Source organism: Heptranchias perlo, unplaced genomic scaffold (genome assembly GCF_035084215.1).
Source record: "Heptranchias perlo isolate sHepPer1 unplaced genomic scaffold, sHepPer1.hap1 HAP1_SCAFFOLD_112, whole genome shotgun sequence".
Lineage (NCBI taxonomy): Eukaryota > Metazoa > Chordata > Chondrichthyes > Hexanchiformes > Hexanchidae > Heptranchias > Heptranchias perlo.
The window spans coordinates 1,329,101-1,349,720 of NW_027138341.1; positions in this window are offsets into that span (position 1 = coordinate 1,329,101).

The following is a 20,620-nucleotide window of genomic DNA, read 5'->3' on the forward strand; positions in this document are numbered from 1 at the left end:
TGTATTTTAAGATAAAATCTTACTCTATTAAGGAAAAAACTTGCAGCTCGCTGAAATATGTTCATTTGCTGAAAACCAACAAAACCACGAAAAGTTCTTGCATTTGAAGATAAAATCTTTTTGCTTTGAAGAAGAAAGATCGAGCTGACTGAAATAAGTTCATGAGATGAAAACCAACCAAAATTGACAAGAACCACGAAACGTTCTTGTATTTTAAGATAAAATCTTACTCTATTAAGGAAAAAACTTCCAGCTCGCTGAAATACGTTCATTTGCTGAAAAGCATCAAAACCACGAAAAGTTCTTGTATTTGAAGATAACATCTTTTTGCTTTGAAGAAGAAAGATCTAGCTGACTGAAATAAGTTCATTAGATGAAAACCAACAAAAATTGACAAGAACCACGAAAAGTTCTTGTATTTTAAGATAAAATCTTCCTCTATTAAGGAAAAAACTTCCAGCTCGCTGAAATATGTTCATTTGCTGAAAACCAACAAAACCACGAAAAGTTCTTGTATTTGAAGATAAAATCTTTTTGCTTTGAAGAAGAAAGATCTAGCTGACTGAAATAAGTTCATTAGATGAAAACCAACAAAAATTGACAAGAACCACGAAAAGTTCTTGTATTTTAAGATAAAATCTTACGCTATTAAAGAAAAAACTCCCAGCTCGCTGAAATCTGTTCATTTGCTGAAAACCAACAAAACCACGAAAAGTTCTTGTATTTGAAGATAAAATCTTTTTGCTTTGAAGAAGAAAGATCTAGCTGACTGAAATAAGTTCATTAGATGAAAACCAACCAAAATTGACAAGAACCACGAAAAGTTCTTGTATTTTAAGATAAAATCTTACGCTATTAAGGAAAAAAATTCCAGCTCGCTGAAATATGTTCATTTGCTGAAAACCATCAAAACCACGAAAAGTTCTTGCATTTGAAGATAAAATCTTTTTGCTTTGAAGAAGAAAGATCGAGCTGACTGAAATAAGTTCATTAGATGAAAACCAACCAAAATTGACAAGAACCACGAAAAGTTCTTGTATTTTAAGATAAAATCTTACGCTATTAAGGAAAAAAATTCCAGCTCGCTGAAATATGTTCATTTGCTGAAAACCATCAAAACCATGAAAAGTTCTTGCATTTGAAGATAAAATCTATTTGCTTTGAAGAAGAAAGCTCGAGCTTACTGAAATAAGTTCATCAGATGAAAACCAACCAAAGTTGACAAGAACCACGAAAAGTTCTTGTATTTTAAGATAAAATCTTACGCTATTAAAGAAAAAACTTCTTGCTCGCTGAAATCTGTTCATTTGCTGAAAACCAACAAAACCACGAAAAGTTCTTGTATTTGAAGATAGAATCTTTTTGCTTTGAAGAAGAAAGATCTTGCTGACTGAAATAAGTTCATTCGATGAAAACCAACAAAAATTGACAAGAACCACGAAAAGTTCTTGTATTTTAAGATAAAATCTTACGCTATTAAAGAAAAAACTTCTTGCTCGCTGAAATCTGTTCGTTTGCTGAAAACCAACAAAACCACGAAAAGTTCTTGTATTTGAAGATAAAATCTTTTTGCTTTGAAGAAGAAAGATCCAGCTGACTGAAATAAGTTCATTCGATGAAAACCAACAAAAATTGACAAGAACCACGAAACGTTCTTGTATTTTAAGATAAAATCTTACTCTATTAAGGAAAAAACTTCCAGCTCGCTGAAATACGTTCATTTGCTGAAAACCAACAAAACCACGAAAAGTTCTTGTATTTGAAGATAGAATCTTTTTGCTTTGAAGAAGAAAGATCTAGCTGACTGAAATAAGTTCATTAGATGAATACCAACAAAAATTGACAAGAACCACGAAAAGTTCTTGTATTTTAAGATAAAATCTTACTCTATTAAGGAAAAAACTTGCAGCTCGCTGAAATATGTTCATTTGCTGAAAACCAACAAAACCACGAAAAGTTCTTGCATTTAAAGATAAAATCTTTTTGCTTTGAAGAAGAAAGATCGAGCTGACTGAAATAAGTTCATTAGATGAAAACCAACCAAAATTGACAAGAACCACGAAAAGTTATTGTATTTTGAGATAAAATCTTACGCTATTAAAGAAGAAACTTCTTGCTCGCTGAAATCTGTTCGTTTGCTGCAAACCAACAAAACCACGAAAAGTTCTTGTATTTGAAGATAAAATCTTACTCTATTAAGGAAAAAACTTCCAGCTCGCTGAAATACGTTCATTTGCTGAAAACCATCAAAACCACGAAAAGTTCTTGTATTTGAAGATAAAATCTTTTTGCTTTGAAGAAGAAAGATCTCGCTGACTGAAATAAGTTCATTAGATGAAAACCAACAAAAATTGACAAGAACCACGAAAAGTTCTTGTATTTTAAGATAAAATCTTACTCTATTAAGGAAAAAACTTGCAGCTCGCTGAAATATGTTCATTTGCTGAAAACCAACAAAACCACGAAAAGTTCTTGCATTTGAAGATAAAATCTTTTTGCTTTGAAGAAGAAAGATCGAGCTGACTGAAATAAGTTCATGAGATGAAAACCAACCAAAATTGACAAGAACCACGAAACGTTCTTGTATTTTAAGATAAAATCTTACTCTATTAAGGAAAAAACTTCCAGCTCGCTGAAATACGTTCATTTGCTGAAAAGCATCAAAACCACGAAAAGTTCTTGTATTTGAAGATAACATCTTTTTGCTTTGAAGAAGAAAGATCTAGCTGACTGAAATAAGTTCATTAGATGAAAACCAACAAAAATTGACAAGAACCACGAAAAGTTCTTGTATTTTAAGATAAAATCTTCCTCTATTAAGGAAAAAACTTCCAGCTCGCTGAAATATGTTCATTTGCTGAAAACCAACAAAACCACGAAAAGTTCTTGTATTTGAAGATAAAATCTTTTTGCTTTGAAGAAGAAAGATCTAGCTGACTGAAATAAGTTCATTAGATGAAAACCAACAAAAATTGACAAGAACCACGAAAAGTTCTTGTATTTTAAGATAAAATCTTACGCTATTAAAGAAAAAACTCCCAGCTCGCTGAAATCTGTTCATTTGCTGAAAACCAACAAAACCACGAAAAGTTCTTGTATTTGAAGATAAAATCTTTTTGCTTTGAAGAAGAAAGATCTAGCTGACTGAAATAAGTTCATTAGATGAAAACCAACCAAAATTGACAAGAACCACGAAAAGTTCTTGTATTTTAAGATAAAATCTTACGCTATTAAGGAAAAAAATTCCAGCTCGCTGAAATATGTTCATTTGCTGAAAACCATCAAAACCACGAAAAGTTCTTGCATTTGAAGATAAAATCTTTTTGCTTTGAAGAAGAAAGATCGAGCTGACTGAAATAAGTTCATTAGATGAAAACCAACCAAAATTGACAAGAACTACGAAAAGTTCTTGTATTTTAAGATAAAATCTTACGCTATTAAGGAAAAAAATTCCAGCTCGCTGAAATATGTTCATTTGCTGAAAACCATCAAAACCACGAAAAGTTCTTGCATTTGAAGATAAAATCTTTTTGCTTTGAAGAAGAAAGCTCGAGCTTACTGAAATAAGTTCATCAGATGAAAACCAACCAAAGTTGACAAGAACCACGAAAAGTTCTTGTATTTAAAGATAAAATCTTACTCTATTAAGGAAAAAACTTCCAGCTCGCTGAAATCTTTTCATCTGCTGAAATCCAACAAAACCACCAAAAGTTCTTGTATTTGAAGATAAAATATTTTTGCTTTGACGAAGAAAGATCTAGCTGACTGAAATAAGTTAATTAGATGAAAACCAACAAAAATTGACAAGAACCACGAAAAGTTCTTGTATTTTAAGATAAAATCTTACTCTATTAAGGAAAAAACTTCCAGCTCGCTGAAATCTGTTCATTTGCTGAAAACCATCAAAACCACCAAAAGTTCTTGTATTTGAAGATAAAATCTTTTTGCTTTGAAGAAGAAAGATCTAGCTGACTGAAATAAGTTCATTAGATGAAAACCAACAAAAATTGACAAGAACCACGAAAAGTTCTTGTATTTTAAGATAAAATCTTACTCTATTCAGGAAAAAACTTCCAGCTCGCTGAAATATGTTCATTTGCTGAAAACCATCAAAACCACGAAAAGTTCTTGTATTTGAAGATAAAATCTTTTTGCTTTGAAGAAGAAAGATCTAGCTGACTGAAATAAGTTCATTCGATGAAAACCAACAAAAATTGACAAGAACCACGAAAAGTTCTTGTATTTTAAGATAAAATCTTACGCGATGAAAGAAAAAACTTCTTGCTCGCTGAAATCTGTTCATTTGCTGAAAACCAACAAAACCACGAAAAGTTCTTGTATTTGAAGATAAAATCTTTTTGCTTTGAAGAAGAAAGATCTAGCTGACTGAAATAAATTCATTCGATGAAAACCAACAAAAATTGACAAGAACCACGAAAACTTCTTGTATTTTAAGATAAAATCTTACGCTGTTAAAGAAAAAACTCCCAGCTCGCTGAAATATGTTCATTTGCTGAAAACCAACAAAACCACGAAAAGTTCTTGTATTTGAAGATAGAATCTTTTTGCTTTGAAGAAGAAAGATCTCGCTGACTGAAATAAGTTCATTAGATGAATACCAACAAAAATTGACAAGAACCACGAAAAGTTCTTGTATTTTAAGATAAAATCTTACGCTATTAAAGAAAAAACTTCTTGCTCACTGAAATCTGTTCGTTTGCTGAAAACCAACAAAACCACGAAAAGTTCTTGTATTTGAAGATAAAATCTTACTCTATGAAGGAAAAAACTTCCAGCTCGCTGAAATACGTTCATTTGCTGAAAACCATCAAAACCACGAAAAGTTCTTGTATTTGAAGATAAAATCTTTTTGCTTTGAAGAAGAAAGATCTAGCTGACTGAAATAAGTTCATTAGATGAAAACCAACAAAAATTGACAAGAACCACGAAAAGTTCTTGTATTTTAAGATAAAATCTTACGCTATTAAAGAAAAAACTCCCAGCTTGCTGAAATCTGTTCATTTGCTGAAAACCAACAAAACCACAAAAAGTTCTTGTATTTGAAGATAAAATCTTTTTGCTTTGAAGAAGAAAGATCGAGCTGACTGAAATAAGTTCATTAGATGAAAACCAACCAAAATTGACAAGAACCACGAAAAGTTCTTGTATTTTAAGATAAAATCTTATGCTATTAAGGAAAAAAATTCCAGCTCGCTGAAATATGTTCATTTGCTGAAAACCATCAAAACCACGAAAAGTTCTTGCATTTGAAGATAAAATCTTTTTGCTTTGAAGAAGAAAGATCGAGCTGACTGAAATAAGTTCATTGGATGAAAACCAACCAAAATTGACAAGAACCACGAAACGTTCTTGTATTTTAAGATAAAATCTTACTCTATTAAGGAAAAAACTTCCAGCTCGCTGAAATACGTTCATTTGCCGAAAAGCATCAAAACCACGAAAAGTTCTTGTATTTGAAGATAAAATCTTTTTGCTTTGAAGAAGAAAGATCTAGCTGACTGAAATAAGTTCATTAGATGAAAACCAACCAAAATTGACAAGAACCACGAAAAGTTCTTGTATTTTAAGATAAAATCTTACGCTATTAAGGAAACAAATTCCAGCTCGCTGAAATATGTTCATTTGCTGAAAACCATCAAAACCACGAAAAGTTCTTGCATTTGAAGATAAAATCTTTTTGCTTTGAAGAAGAAAGATCGAGCTGACTGAAATAAGTTCATTAGATGAAAACCCAAAAAAATTGACAAGAACCACGAAAACTTCTTGTATTTTAAGATAAAATCTTACGCTATTAAAGAAAAAACTTCTTGCTCGCTGAAATCTGTTCATTTGCTGAAAACCATCAAAACCACGAAAAGTTCTTGTATTTGAAGATAAAATCTTTTTGCTTTGAATAAGAAAGATCTAGCTGACTGAAATAAGTTCATTAGATGAAAACCAACAAAAATTGACAAGAACCACGAAAAGTTCTTGTATTTTAAGATAAAATCTTACGCTATTAAAGAAAAAACTTCTAGCTCGCTGAAATCTGTTCATTTGCTGAAAACCAACAAAACCACGAAAAGTTCTTGTATTTGAAGATAGAATCTTTTTGCTTTGAAGAAGAAAGATCTAGCTGACTGAAATAAGTTCATTCGATGAAAACCAACAAAAATTGACAAGAACCACGAAAAGTTCTTGTATTTTAAGATAAAATCTTACGCTATTAAAGAAAAAACTTCTTGCTCGCTGAAATCTGTTCGTTTGCTGAAAACCAACAAAACCACGAAAAGTTCTTGTATTTGAAGATAGAATCTTTTTGCTTTGAAGAAGAAAGATCTAGCTGACTGAAATAAGTTCATTAGATGAATACCAACAAACATTGACAAGAACCACGAAAAGTTCTTGTATTTTAAGATAAAATCTTACGCTATTAAAGAAGAAACTTCTTGCTCGCTGAAATCTGTTCGTTTGCTGAAAACCAACAAAACCACGAAAAGTTCTTGTATTTGAAGATAAAATCTTACTCTATTAAGGAAAAAACTTCCAGCTCGCTGAAATACGTTCATTTGCTGAAAACCATCAAAACCACGAAAAGTTCTTGTATTTGAAGATAAAATCTTTTTGCTTTGAAGAAGAAAGATCTCGCTGACTGAAATAAGTTCATTAGATGAAAACCAACAAAAATTGACAAGAACCACGAAAAGTTCTTGTATTTTAAGATAAAATCTTACTCTATTAAGGAAAAAACTTGCAGCTCGCTGAAATATGTTCATTTGCTGAAAACCAACAAAACCACGAAAAGTTCTTGCATTTGAAGATAAAATCTTTTTGCTTTGAAGAAGAAAGATCGAGCTGACTGAAAGAAGTTCATTAGATGAAAACCAACCAAAATTGACAAGAACCACGAAACGTTCTTGTATTTTAAGATAAAATCTTACTCTATTAAGGAAAAAACTTCCAGCTCGCTGAAATACGTTCATTTGCTGAAAAGCATCAAAACCACGAAAAGTTCTTGTATTTGAAGATAACATCTTTTTGCTTTGAAGAAGAAAGATCTAGCTGACTGAAATAAGTTCATTAGATGAAAACCAACAAAAATTGACAAGAACCACGAAAAGTTCTTGTATTTTAAGATAAAATCTTCCTCTGTTAAGGAAAAAACTTCCAGCTCGCTGAAATATGTTCATTTGCTGAAAACCAACAAAACCACGAAAAGTTCTTGTATTTGAAGATAAAATCTTTTTGCTTTGAAGAAGAAAGATCTAGCTGACTGAAATAAGTTCATTAGATGAAAACCAACAAAAATTGACAAGAACCACGAAAAGTTCTTGTATTTTAAGATAAAATCTTACGCTATTAAAGAAAAAACTCCCAGCTCGCTGAAATCTGTTCATTTGCTGAAAACCAACAAAACCACGAAAAGTTCTTGTATTTGAAGATAAAATCTTTTTGCTTTGAAGAAGAAAGATCTAGCTGACTGAAATAAGTTCATTAGATGAAAACCAACCAAAATTGACAAGAACCACGAAAAGTTCTTGTATTTTAAGATAAAATCTTACGCTATTAAGGAAAAAAATTCCAGCTCGCTGAAATATGTTCATTTGCTGAAAACCATCAAAACCACGAAAAGTTCTTGCATTTGAAGATAAAATCTTTTTGCTTTGAAGAAGAAAGATCGAGCTGACTGAAATAAGTTCATTAGATGAAAACCAAAAAAAATTGACAAGAACCACGAAAACTTCTTGTATTTTAAGATAAAATCTTACGCTATTAAAGAAAAAACTTCTTGCTCGCTGAAATCTGTTCATTTGCTGAAAACCATCAAAACCACGAAAAGTTCTTGTATTTGAAGATAAAATCTTTTTGCTTTGAAGAAGAAAGATCTAGCTGACTGAAATAAGTTCATTAGATGAAAACCAACAAAAATTGACAAGAACCACGAAAACTTCTTGTATTTTAAGATAAAATCTTACGCTATTAAAGAAAAAACTCCCAGCTCGCTGAAATATGTTCATTTGCTGAAAACCAACAAAACCACGAAAAGTTCTTGTATTTGAAGATAGAATCTTTTTGCTTTGAAGAAGAAAGATCCAGCTGACTGAAATAAGTTCATTCGATGAAAACCAACAAAAATTGACAAGAACCACGAAACGTTCTTGTATTTTAAGATAAAATCTTACTCTATTAAGGAAAAAACTTCCAGCTCGCTGAAATATGTTCATTTGCTGAAAACCATCAAAACCACGAAAAGTTCTTGTATTTGAAGATAAAATCTTTTTGCTTTGAAGAAGAAAGATCCAGCTGACTGAAATAAGTTCATTAGATGAAAACCAACAAAAATTGACAAGAACCACGAAAAGTTCTTGTATTTTAAGATAAAATCTTACTCTATTAAGGAAAAAACTTCCAGCTCGCTGAAATCTGTTCATTTGCTGAAAACCATCAAAACCACCAAAAGTTCTTGTATTTGAAGATAAAATCTTTTTGCTTTGAAGAAGAAAGATCTAGCTGACTGAAATAAGTTCATTAGATGAAAACCAACAAAAATTGACAAGAACCACGAAAAGTTCTTGTATTTTAAGATAAAATCTTACTCTATTCAGGAAAAAACTTCCAGCTCGCTGAAATATGTTCATTTGCTGAAAACCATCAAAACCACGAAAAGTTCTTGTATTTTAAGATAAAATCTTACGCTATTAAAGAAAAAACTCCCAGCTTGCTGAAATCTGTTCATTTGCTGAAAACCAACAAAACCACAAAAAGTTCTTGTATTTGAAGATAAAATCTTTTTGCTTTGAAGAAGAAAGATCGAGCTGACTGAAATAAGTTCATTAGATGAAAACCAACCAAAATTGACAAGAACCACGAAAAGTTCTTGTATTTTAAGATAAAATCTTATGCTATTAAGGAAAAAAATTCCAGCTCGCTGAAATATGTTCATTTGCTGAAAACCATCAAAACCACGAAAAGTTCTTGCATTTGAAGATAAAATCTTTTTGCTTTGAAGAAGAAAGATCGAGCTGACTGAAATAAGTTCATTGGATGAAAACCAACCAAAATTGACAAGAACCACGAAACGTTCTTGTATTTTAAGATAAAATCTTACTCTATTAAGGAAAAAACTTCCAGCTCGCTGAAATACGTTCATTTGCCGAAAAGCATCAAAACCACGAAAAGTTCTTGTATTTGAAGATAAAATCTTTTTGCTTTGAAGAAGAAAGATCTAGCTGACTGAAATAAGTTCATTAGATGAAAACCAACCAAAATTGACAAGAACCACGAAAAGTTCTTGTATTTTAAGATAAAATCTTACGCTATTAAGGAAACAAATTCCAGCTCGCTGAAATATGTTCATTTGCTGAAAACCATCAAAACCACGAAAAGTTCTTGCATTTGAAGATAAAATCTTTTTGCTTTGAAGAAGAAAGATCGAGCTGACTGAAATAAGTTCATTAGATGAAAACCCAAAAAAATTGACAAGAACCACGAAAACTTCTTGTATTTTAAGATAAAATCTTACGCTATTAAAGAAAAAACTTCTTGCTCGCTGAAATCTGTTCATTTGCTGAAAACCATCAAAACCACGAAAAGTTCTTGTAATTGAAGATAAAATCTTTTTGCTTTGAATAAGAAAGATCTAGCTGACTGAAATAAGTTCATTAGATGAAAACCAACAAAAATTGACAAGAACCACGAAAAGTTCTTGTATTTTAAGATAAAATCTTACGCTATTAAAGAAAAAACTTCTAGCTCGCTGAAATCTGTTCATTTGCTGAAAACCAACAAAACCACGAAAAGTTCTTGTATTTGAAGATAGAATCTTTTTGCTTTGAAGAAGAAAGATCTAGCTGACTGAAATAAGTTCATTCGATGAAAACCAACAAAAATTGACAAGAACCACGAAAAGTTCTTGTATTTTAAGATAAAATCTTACGCTATTAAAGAAAAAACTTCTTGCTCGCTGAAATCTGTTCGTTTGCTGAAAACCAACAAAACCACGAAAAGTTCTTGTATTTGAAGATAGAATCTTTTTGCTTTGAAGAAGAAAGATCTAGCTGACTGAAATAAGTTCATTAGATGAATACCAACAAACATTGACAAGAACCACGAAAAGTTCTTGTATTTTAAGATAAAATCTTACGCTATTAAAGAAGAAACTTCTTGCTCGCTGAAATCTGTTCGTTTGCTGAAAACCAACAAAACCACGAAAAGTTCTTGTATTTGAAGATAAAATCTTACTCTATTAAGGAAAAAACTTCCAGCTCGCTGAAATACGTTCATTTGCTGAAAACCATCAAAACCACGAAAAGTTCTTGTATTTGAAGATAAAATCTTTTTGCTTTGAAGAAGAAAGATCTCGCTGACTGAAATAAGTTCATTAGATGAAAACCAACAAAAATTGACAAGAACCACGAAAAGTTCTTGTATTTTAAGATAAAATCTTACTCTATTAAGGAAAAAACTTGCAGCTCGCTGAAATATGTTCATTTGCTGAAAACCAACAAAACCACGAAAAGTTCTTGCATTTGAAGATAAAATCTTTTTGCTTTGAAGAAGAAAGATCGAGCTGACTGAAAGAAGTTCATTAGATGAAAACCAACCAAAATTGACAAGAACCACGAAACGTTCTTGTATTTTAAGATAAAATCTTACTCTATTAAGGAAAAAACTTCCAGCTCGCTGAAATACGTTCATTTGCTGAAAAGCATCAAAACCACGAAAAGTTCTTGTATTTGAAGATAACATCTTTTTGCTTTGAAGAAGAAAGATCTAGCTGACTGAAATAAGTTCATTAGATGAAAACCAACAAAAATTGACAAGAACCACGAAAAGTTCTTGTATTTTAAGATAAAATCTTCCTCTATTAAGGAAAAAACTTCCAGCTCGCTGAAATATGTTCATTTGCTGAAAACCAACAAAACCACGAAAAGTTCTTGTATTTGAAGATAAAATCTTTTTGCTTTGAAGAAGAAAGATCTAGCTGACTGAAATAAGTTCATTAGATGAAAACCAACAAAAATTGACAAGAACCACGAAAAGTTCTTGTATTTTAAGATAAAATCTTACGCTATTAAAGAAAAAACTCCCAGCTCGCTGAAATCTGTTCATTTGCTGAAAACCAACAAAACCACGAAAAGTTCTTGTATTTGAAGATAAAATCTTTTTGCTTTGAAGAAGAAAGATCTAGCTGACTGAAATAAGTTCATTAGATGAAAACCAACAAAAATTGACAAGAACCACGAAAAGTTCTTGTATTTTAAGATAAAATCTTACGCTATGAAGGAAAAAAATTCCAGCTCGCTGAAATATGTTCATTTGCTGAAAACCATCAAAACCACGAAAAGTTCTTGCATTTGAAGATGAAATCTTTTTGCTTTGAAGAAGAAAGATCGAGCTGACTGAAATAAGTTCATGAGATGAAAACCAACCAAAATTGACAAGAACCACGAAAAGTTCTTGTATTTTAAGATAAAATCTTACGCTATTAAGGAAAAAAATTCCAGCTCGCTGAAATATGTTCATTTGCTGAAAACCATCAAAACCACGAAAAGTTCTTGCATTTGAAGATAAAATCTTTTTGCTTTGAAGAAGAAAGATCGAGCTGACTGAAATAAGTTCATTAGATGAAAACCAAAAAAAATTGACAAGAACCACGAAAACTTCTTGTATTTTAAGATAAAATCTTACGCTATTAAAGAAAAAACTTCTTGCTCGCTGAAATCTGTTCATTTGCTGAAAACCATCAAAACCACGAAAAGTTCTTGTATTTGAAGATAAAATCTTTTTGCTTTGAAGAAGAAAGATCTAGCTGACTGAAATAAGTTCATTAGATGAAAACCAACAAAAATTGACAAGAACCACGAAAAGTTCTTGTATTTTAAGATAAAATCTTACGCTATTAAAGAAAAAACTTCTAGCTCGCTGAAATCTGTTCATTTGCTGAAAACCAACAAAACCACGAAAAGTTCTTGTATTTGAAGATAAAATCTTTTTGCTTTGAAGAAGAAAGATCTAGCTGACTGAAATAAGTTCATTCGATGAAAACCAACAAAAATTGACAAGAACCACGAAAACTTCTTGTATTTTAAGATAAAATCTTACGCTGTTAAAGAAAAAACTCCCAGCTCGCTGAAATATGTTCATTTGCTGAAAACCAACAAAACCACGAAAAGTTCTTGTATTTGAAGATAGAATCTTTTTGCTTTGAAGAAGAAAGATCTAGCTGACTGAAATAAGTTCATTAGATGAAAACCAACAAAAATTGACAAGAACCACGAAAAGTTCTTGTATTTTAAGATAAAATCTTACGCTATTAAAGAAAAAACTTCTTACTCGCTGAAATCTGTTCGTTTGCTGAAAACCAACAAAACCACGAAAAGTTCTTGTATTTGAAGATAAAATCTTTTTGCTTTGAAGAAGAAAGATCCAGCTGACTGAAATAAGTTCATTCGATGAAAACCAACAAAAATTGACAAGAACCACGAAACGTTCTTGTATTTTAAGATAAAATCTTGCTCTATTAAGGAAAAAACTTCCAGCTCGCTGAAATACGTTCATTTGCTGAAAACCATCAAAACCACGAAAAGTTCTTGTATTTGAAGATAAAATCTTTTTGCTTTGAAGAAGAAAGATCCAGCTGACTGAAATAAGTTCATTAGATGAAAACCAACAAAAATTGACAAGAACCACGAAAAGTTCTTGTATTTTAAGATAAAATCTTACTCTATTAAGGAAAAAACTTCCAGCTTGCTGAAATATGTTCATTTGCTGAAAACCAACAAAACCACGAAAAGTTCTTGTATTTGAAGATAAAATCTTTTTGCTTTGAAGAAGAAAGATCTAGCTGACTGAAATAAGTTCATTAGATGAAAACCAACCAAAATTGACAAGAACCACGAAAAGTTCTTGTATTTTAAGATAAAATCTTACGCTATTAAGGAAAAAACTTCCAGCTCGCTGAAATATGTTCATTTGCTGAAAACCATCAAAACCACGAAAAGTTCTTGCATTTGAAGATAAAATCTTTTTGCTTTGAAGAAGAAAGATCGAGCTGACTGAAATAAGTTCATTAGATGAAAACCAAAAAAAATTGACAAGAACCACGAAAACTTCTTGTATTTTAAGATAAAATCTTACGCTATTAAAGAAAAAACTTCTTGCTCGCTGAAATATGTTCATTTGCTGAAAACCAACAAAACCACAAAAAGTTCTTGTATTTGAAGATAAAATCTTTTTGCTTTGAAGAAGAAAGATCTAGCTGACTGAAATAAGTTCATTCGATGAAAACCAACAAAAATTGACAAGAACCACGAAAAGTTCTTGTATTTTAAGATAAAATCTTACGCTATTAAAGAAAAAACTCCCAGCTTGCTGAAATCTGTTCATTTGCTGAAAACCAACAAAACCACGAAAAGTTCTTGTATTTGAAGATAAAATCTTTTTGCTTTGAAGAAGAAAGATCTAGCTGACTGAAATAAGTTCATTAGATGAAAACCAACCAAAATTGACAAGAACCACGAAAAGTTGTTGTATTTTAAGATAAAATCTTACGCCATTAAGGAAAAAAATTCCAGCTCGCTGAAATATGTTCATTTGCTGAAAACCATCAAAACCACGAAAAGTTCTTGTATTTGAAGATAAAATCTTTTTGCTTTGAAGAAGAAAGATCGAGCTGACTGAAATAAGTTCATTAGATGAAAACCAAAAAAAATTGACAAGAACCACGAAAACTTCTTGTATTTTAAGATAAAATCTTATGCTATTAAAGAAAAAACTTCTTGCTCGCTGAAATCTGTTCATTTGCTGAAAACCATCAAAACCACGAAAAGTTCTTGTATTTGAAGATAAAATCTTTTTGCTTTGAAGAAGAAAGATCCAGCTGACTGAAATAAGTTCATTAGATGAAAACCAACAAAAATTGACAAGAACCACGAAAAGTTCTTGTATTTTAAGATAAAATCTTACGCTATTAAAGAAAAAACTTCTTGCTCGCTGAAATCTGTTCATTTGCTGAAAACCAACAAAACCACGAAAAGTTCTTGTATTTGAAGATAAAATCTTTTTGCTTTGAAGAAGAGAGATTCAGCTGACTGAAATACGTTCATCAGATGAAAACCAACAAAAATTGACAAGAACCACGAAAAGGTATTGTATTTTAAGATAAAATCTTACTCTATTAAGGAAAAAACTTCCAGCTCGCTGAAATATGTTCATTTGCTGAAAACCAACAAAACCACGAAAAGTTCTTGTATTTGAAGATAAAATCTTTTTGCTTTGAAGAAGAAAGATCTAGCTGACTGAAATAAGTTCATGAGATGAAAACCAACAAAAATTGACAAGAACCACGAAAACTTCTTGTATTTTAAGATAAAATCTTACGCTTTTAAAGAAAAAACTCCCAGCTCGCTGAAATATGTTCATTTGCTGAAAACCAACAAAACCACGAAAAGTTCTTGTATTTGAAGATAAAATCTTTTTGCTTTGAAGAAGAAAGATCTAGCTGACTGAAATAAGTTCATTAGATGAAAACCAACAAAAATTGACAAGAACCACGAAAAGTTCTTGTATTTTAAGATAAAATCTTACGCTATTAAAGAAAAAACTTCTTGCTCGCTGAAATATGTTCATTTGCTGAAAACCAACAAAACCACGAAAAGTTCTTGTATTTGAAGATAAAATCTTTTTGCTTTGAAGAAGAAAGATCGAGCTGACTGAAATAAGTTCATTAGATGAAAACCCAAAAAAATTGACAAGAACCACGAAAAGTTCTTGTATTTTAAGATAAAATCTTACGCTATTAAAGAAAAAACTCCCAGCTTGCTGAAATCTGTTCATTTGCTGAAAACCAACAAAACCACGAAAAGTTCTTGTATTTGAAGATAAAATCTTTTTGCTTTGAAGAAGAAAGATCTAGCTGACTGAAATAAGTTCATTAGATGAAAACCAACCAAAATTGACAAGAACCACGAAAAGTTGTTGTATTTTAAGATAAAATCTTACGCTATTAAGGAAAAAAATTCCAGCTCGCTGAAATATGTTCATTTGCTGAAAACCATCAAAACCACGAAAAGTTCTTGTATTTGAAGATAAAATCTTTTTGCTTTGAAGAAGAAAGATCGAGCTGACTGAAATAAGTTCATTAGATGAAAACCAAAAAAAATTGACAAGAACCACGAAAACTTCTTGTATTTTAAGATAAAATCTTACGCTGTTAAAGAAAAAACTCCCAGCTCGCTGAAATATGTTCATTTGCTGAAAACCAACAAAACCACGAAAAGTTCTTGTATTTGAAGATAGAATCTTTTTGCTTTGAAGAAGAAAGATCTAGCTGACTGAAATAAGTTCATTAGATGAAAACCAACGAAAATTGACAAGAACCACGAAAAATTCTTGTATTTTAAGATAAAATCTTACGCTATTAAAGAAAAAACTTCTTGCTCGCTGAAATCTGTTCGTTTGCTGAACACAAACAAAGCCATGAAAAGTTCTTGTATTTGAAGATAAAATCTTTTTGCTTTGAAGAAGAAAGATCCAGCTGACTGAAATAAGTTCATTAGATGAAAACCAACAAAAATTGAGAAGAACCACGAAACGTAGTTGTATTTTAAGATAAAGTCTTACTCTATTAAGGAAAAAACTTCTTGCTCGCTGAAATCTGTTCATTTGCTTAAAACCAACAAAACCACGAAAAGTTCTTGTATTTGAAGATAAAATCTTTTTGCTTTGAAGAAGAAAGATCTAGCTGACTGAAATAAGTTCATGAGATGAAAACCAACAAAAATTGACAAGAACCACGAAAACTTCTTGTATTTTAAGATAAAATCTTACGCTTTTAAAGAAAAAACTCCCAGCTCGCTGAAATATGTTCATTTGCTGAAAACCAACAAAACCACGAAAAGTTCTTGTATTTGAAGATAAAATCTTTTTGCTTTGAAGAAGAAAGATCTAGCTGACTGAAATAAGTTCATTAGATGAAAACCAACAAAAATTGACAAGAACCACGAAAAGTTCTTGTATTTTAAGATAAAATCTTACGCTATTAAAGAAAAAACTTCTTGCTCGCTGAAATATGTTCATTTGCTGAAAACCAACAAAACCACGAAAAGTTCTTGTATTTGAAGATAAAATCTTTTTGCTTTGAAGAAGAAAGATCGAGCTGACTGAAATAAGTTCATTAGATGAAAACCCAAAAAAATTGACAAGAACCACGAAAAGTTCTTGTATTTTAAGATAAAATCTTACGCTATTAAAGAAAAAACTCCCAGCTTGCTGAAATCTGTTCATTTGCTGAAAACCAACAAAACCACGAAAAGTTCTTGTATTTGAAGATAAAATCTTTTTGCTTTGAAGAAGAAAGATCTAGCTGACTGAAATAAGTTCATTAGATGAAAACCAACCAAAATTGACAAGAACCACGAAAAGTTGTTGTATTTTAAGATAAAATCTTACGCTATTAAGGAAAAAAATTCCAGCTCGCTGAAATATGTTCATTTGCTGAAAACCATCAAAACCACGAAAAGTTCTTGTATTTGAAGATAAAATCTTTTTGCTTTGAAGAAGAAAGATCGAGCTGACTGAAATAAGTTCATTAGATGAAAACCAAAAAAAATTGACAAGAACCACGAAAACTTCTTGTATTTTAAGATAAAATCTTACGCTGTTAAAGAAAAAACTCCCAGCTCGCTGAAATATGTTCATTTGCTGAAAACCAACAAAACCACGAAAAGTTCTTGTATTTGAAGATAGAATCTTTTTGCTTTGAAGAAGAAAGATCTAGCTGACTGAAATAAGTTCATTAGATGAAAACCAACGAAAATTGACAAGAACCACGAAAAATTCTTGTATTTTAAGATAAAATCTTACGCTATTAAAGAAAAAACTTCTTGCTCGCTGAAATCTGTTCGTTTGCTGAACACAAACAAAGCCATGAAAAGTTCTTGTATTTGAAGATAAAATCTTTTTGCTTTGAAGAAGAAAGATCCAGCTGACTGAAATAAGTTCATTAGATGAAAACCAACAAAAATTGAGAAGAACCACGAAACGTAGTTGTATTTTAAGATAAAGTCTTACTCTATTAAGGAAAAAACTTCTTGCTCGCTGAAATCTGTTCATTTGCTTAAAACCAACAAAACCACGAAAAGTTCTTGTATTTGAAGATAAAATCTTTTTGCTTTGAAGAAGAAAGATCTAGCTGACTGAAATAAGTTCATTCGATGAAAACCAACCAAAATTGACAAGAACCACGAAAACTTCTTGTATTTTAAGATAAAATCTTACGCTGTTAAAGAAAAAACTCCCAGCTCGCTGAAATATGTTCATTTGCTGAAAACCAACAAAACCACGAAAAGTTCTTGTATTTGAAGATAGAATCTTTTTGCTTTGAAGAAGAAAGATCTAGCTGACTGAAATAAGTTCATTACATGAAAACCAACGAAAATTGACAAGAACCACGAAAACTTCTTGTATTTTAAGATAAAATCTTACGCTATTAAAGAAAAAACTTCTTGCTCGCTGAAATATGTTCATTTGCTGAAAACCAACAAAACCACGAAAAGTTCTTGTATTTGAAGATAAAATCTTTTTGCTTTGAAGAAGAAAGATCTCGCTGACTGAAATAAGTTCATTCGATGAAAACCAACAAAAATTGACAAGAACCACGAAAACTTCTTGTATTTTAAGATAAAATCTTACGCTTTTAAAGAAAAAACTCCCAGCTCGCTGAAATATGTTCATTTGCTGAAAACCAACAAAACCACGAAAAGTTCTTGTATTTGAAGATAAAATCTTTTTGCTTTGAAGAAGAAAGATCCAGCTGACTGAAATAAGTTCATTCGATGAAAACCAACAAAAATTGACAAGAACCACGAAAACTTCTTGTATTTTAAGATAAAATCTTACGCTGTTAAAGAAAAAACTTCTTGCTCGCTGAAATCTGTTCGTTTGCTGAAAACCAACAAAACCACGAAAAGTTCTTGTATTTGAAGATAAAATCATTTTGCTTTGAAGAAGAAAGATCTAGCTGACTGAAATAAGTTCATTAGATGAAAACCAACCAAAAGTGACAAGAACCACGAAAAGTTGTTGTATTTTAAGATAAAATCTTACGCTATTAAGGAAAAAAATTCCAGCTCGCTGAAATATGTTCATTTGCTGAAAACCATCAAAACCACGAAAAGTTCTTGCATTTGAAGATAAAATCTTTTTGCTTTGAAGAAGAAAGATCTAGCTGACTGAAATAAGTTCATTCAATGAAAACCAACAAAAATTGACAAGAACCACGAAAAGTTCTTGTATTTTAAGATAAAATCTTACGCTATTAAAGAAAAAACTCCCAGCTTGCTGAAATCTGTTCATTTGCTGAAAACCAACAAAACCACGAAAAGTTCTTGTCTTTGAAGATAAAATCTTTTTGCTTTGAAGAAGAAAGATCTAGCTGACTGAAATAAGTTCATTAGATGAAAACCAACCAAAATTGACAAGAACCACGAAAACTTCTTGTATTTTAAGATAAAATCTTACGCTATTAAAGAAAAAACTTCTTGCTCGCTGAAATCTGTTCATTTGCTGAAAACCATCAAAACCACGAAAAGTTCTTGTATTTGAAGATAAAATCTTTTTGCTTTGAATAAGAAAGATCTAGCTGACTGAAATAAGTTCATTCAATGAAAACCAACAAAAATTGACAAGAACCACGAAAAGTTCTTGTATTTTAAGATAAAATCTTACGCTATTAAAGAAAAAACTCCCAGCTTGCTGAAATCTGTTCATTTGCTGAAAACCAACAAAACCACGAAAAGTTCTTGTCTTTGAAGATAAAATCTTTTTGCTTTGAAGAAGAAAGATCTAGCTGACTGAAATAAGTTCATTAGATGAAAACCAACCAAAATTGACAAGAACCACGAAAAGTTGTTGTATTTTAAGATAAAATCTTACGCTATTAAGGAAAAAAATTCCAGCTCGCTGAAATATGTTCATTTGCTGAAAACCATCAAAACCACGAATAGTTCTTGCATTTGAAGATAAAATCTTTTTGCTTTGAAGAAGAAAGATCGAGCTGACTGAAATAAGTTCATTAGATGAAAACCCAAAAAAATTGACAAGAACCACGAAAACTTCTTGTATTTTAAGATAAAATCTTACGCTATTAAAGAAAAAACTTCTTGCTCGCTGAAATCTGTTCATTTGCTGAAAACCATCAAAACCACGAAAAGTTCTTGTATTTGAAGATAAAATCTTTTTGCTTTGAATAAGAAAGATCTAGCTGACTGAAATAAGTTCATTAGATGAAAACCAACAAAAATTGACAAGAACCACGAAAAGTTCTTGTATTTTAAGATAAAATCTTACGCTATTAAAGAAAAAACTTCTAGCTCGCTGAAATCTGTTCATTTGCTGAAAACCAACAAAACCACGAAAAGTTCTTGTATTTGAAGATAGAATCTTTTTGCTTTGAAGAAGAAAGATCTAGCTGACTGAAATAAGTTCATTCGATGAAAACCAACAAAAATTGACAAGAACCACGAAAAGTTCTTGTATTTTAAGATAAAATCTTACGCTATTAAAGAAAAAACTTCTTGCTCGCTGAAATCTGTTTGTTTGCTGAAAACCAACAAAACCACGAAAAGTTCTTGTATTTGAAGATAAAATCATTTTGCTTTGAAGAAGAAAGATCCAGCTGACTGAAATAAGTTCATTAGATGAATACCAACAAACATTGACAAGAACCACGAAAAGTTCTTGTATTTTCAGATAAAATCTTACGCTATTAAAGAAGAAACTTCTTGCTCGCTGAAATCTGTTCGTTTGCTGAAAACCAACAAAACCACGAAAAGTTCTTGTATTTGAAGATAAAATCTTACTCTATTAAGGAAAAAACTTCCAGCTCGCTGAAATACGTTCATTTGCTGAAAACCATCAAAACCACGAAAAGTTCTTGTATTTGAAGATAAAATCTTTTTGCTTTGAAGAAGAAAGATCTCGCTGACTGAAATAAGTTCATTAGATGAAAACCAACAAAAATTGACAAGAACCACGAAAAGTTCTTGTATTTTAAGATAAAATCTTACTCTATTAAGGAAAAAACTTGCAGCTCGCTGAAATATGTTCATTTGCTGAAAACCAACAAAACCACGAAAAGTTCTTGCATTTGAAGATAAAATCTTTTTGCTTTGAAGAAGAAAGATCGAGCTGACTGAAATAAGTTCATTAGATGAAAACCAACCAAAATTGACAAGAACCACGAAACGTTCTTGTATTTTAAGATAAAATCTTACTCTATTAAGGAAAAAACTTCCAGCTCGCTGAAATACGTTCATTTGCTGAAAAGCATCAAAACCACGAAAAGTTCTTGTATTTGAAGATAGCATCTTTTTGCTTTGAAGAAGAAAGATCTAGCTGACTGAAATAAGTTCATTAGATGAAAACCAACAAAAATTGACAAGAACCACGAAAAGTTCTTGTATTTTAAGATAAAATCTTCCTCTATTAAGGAAAAAACTTCCAGCTCGCTGAAATATGTTCATTTGCTGAAAACCAACAAAACCACGAAAAGTTCTTGTATTTGAAGATAAAATCTTTTTGCTTTGAAGAAGAAAGATCTAGCTGACTGAAATAAGTT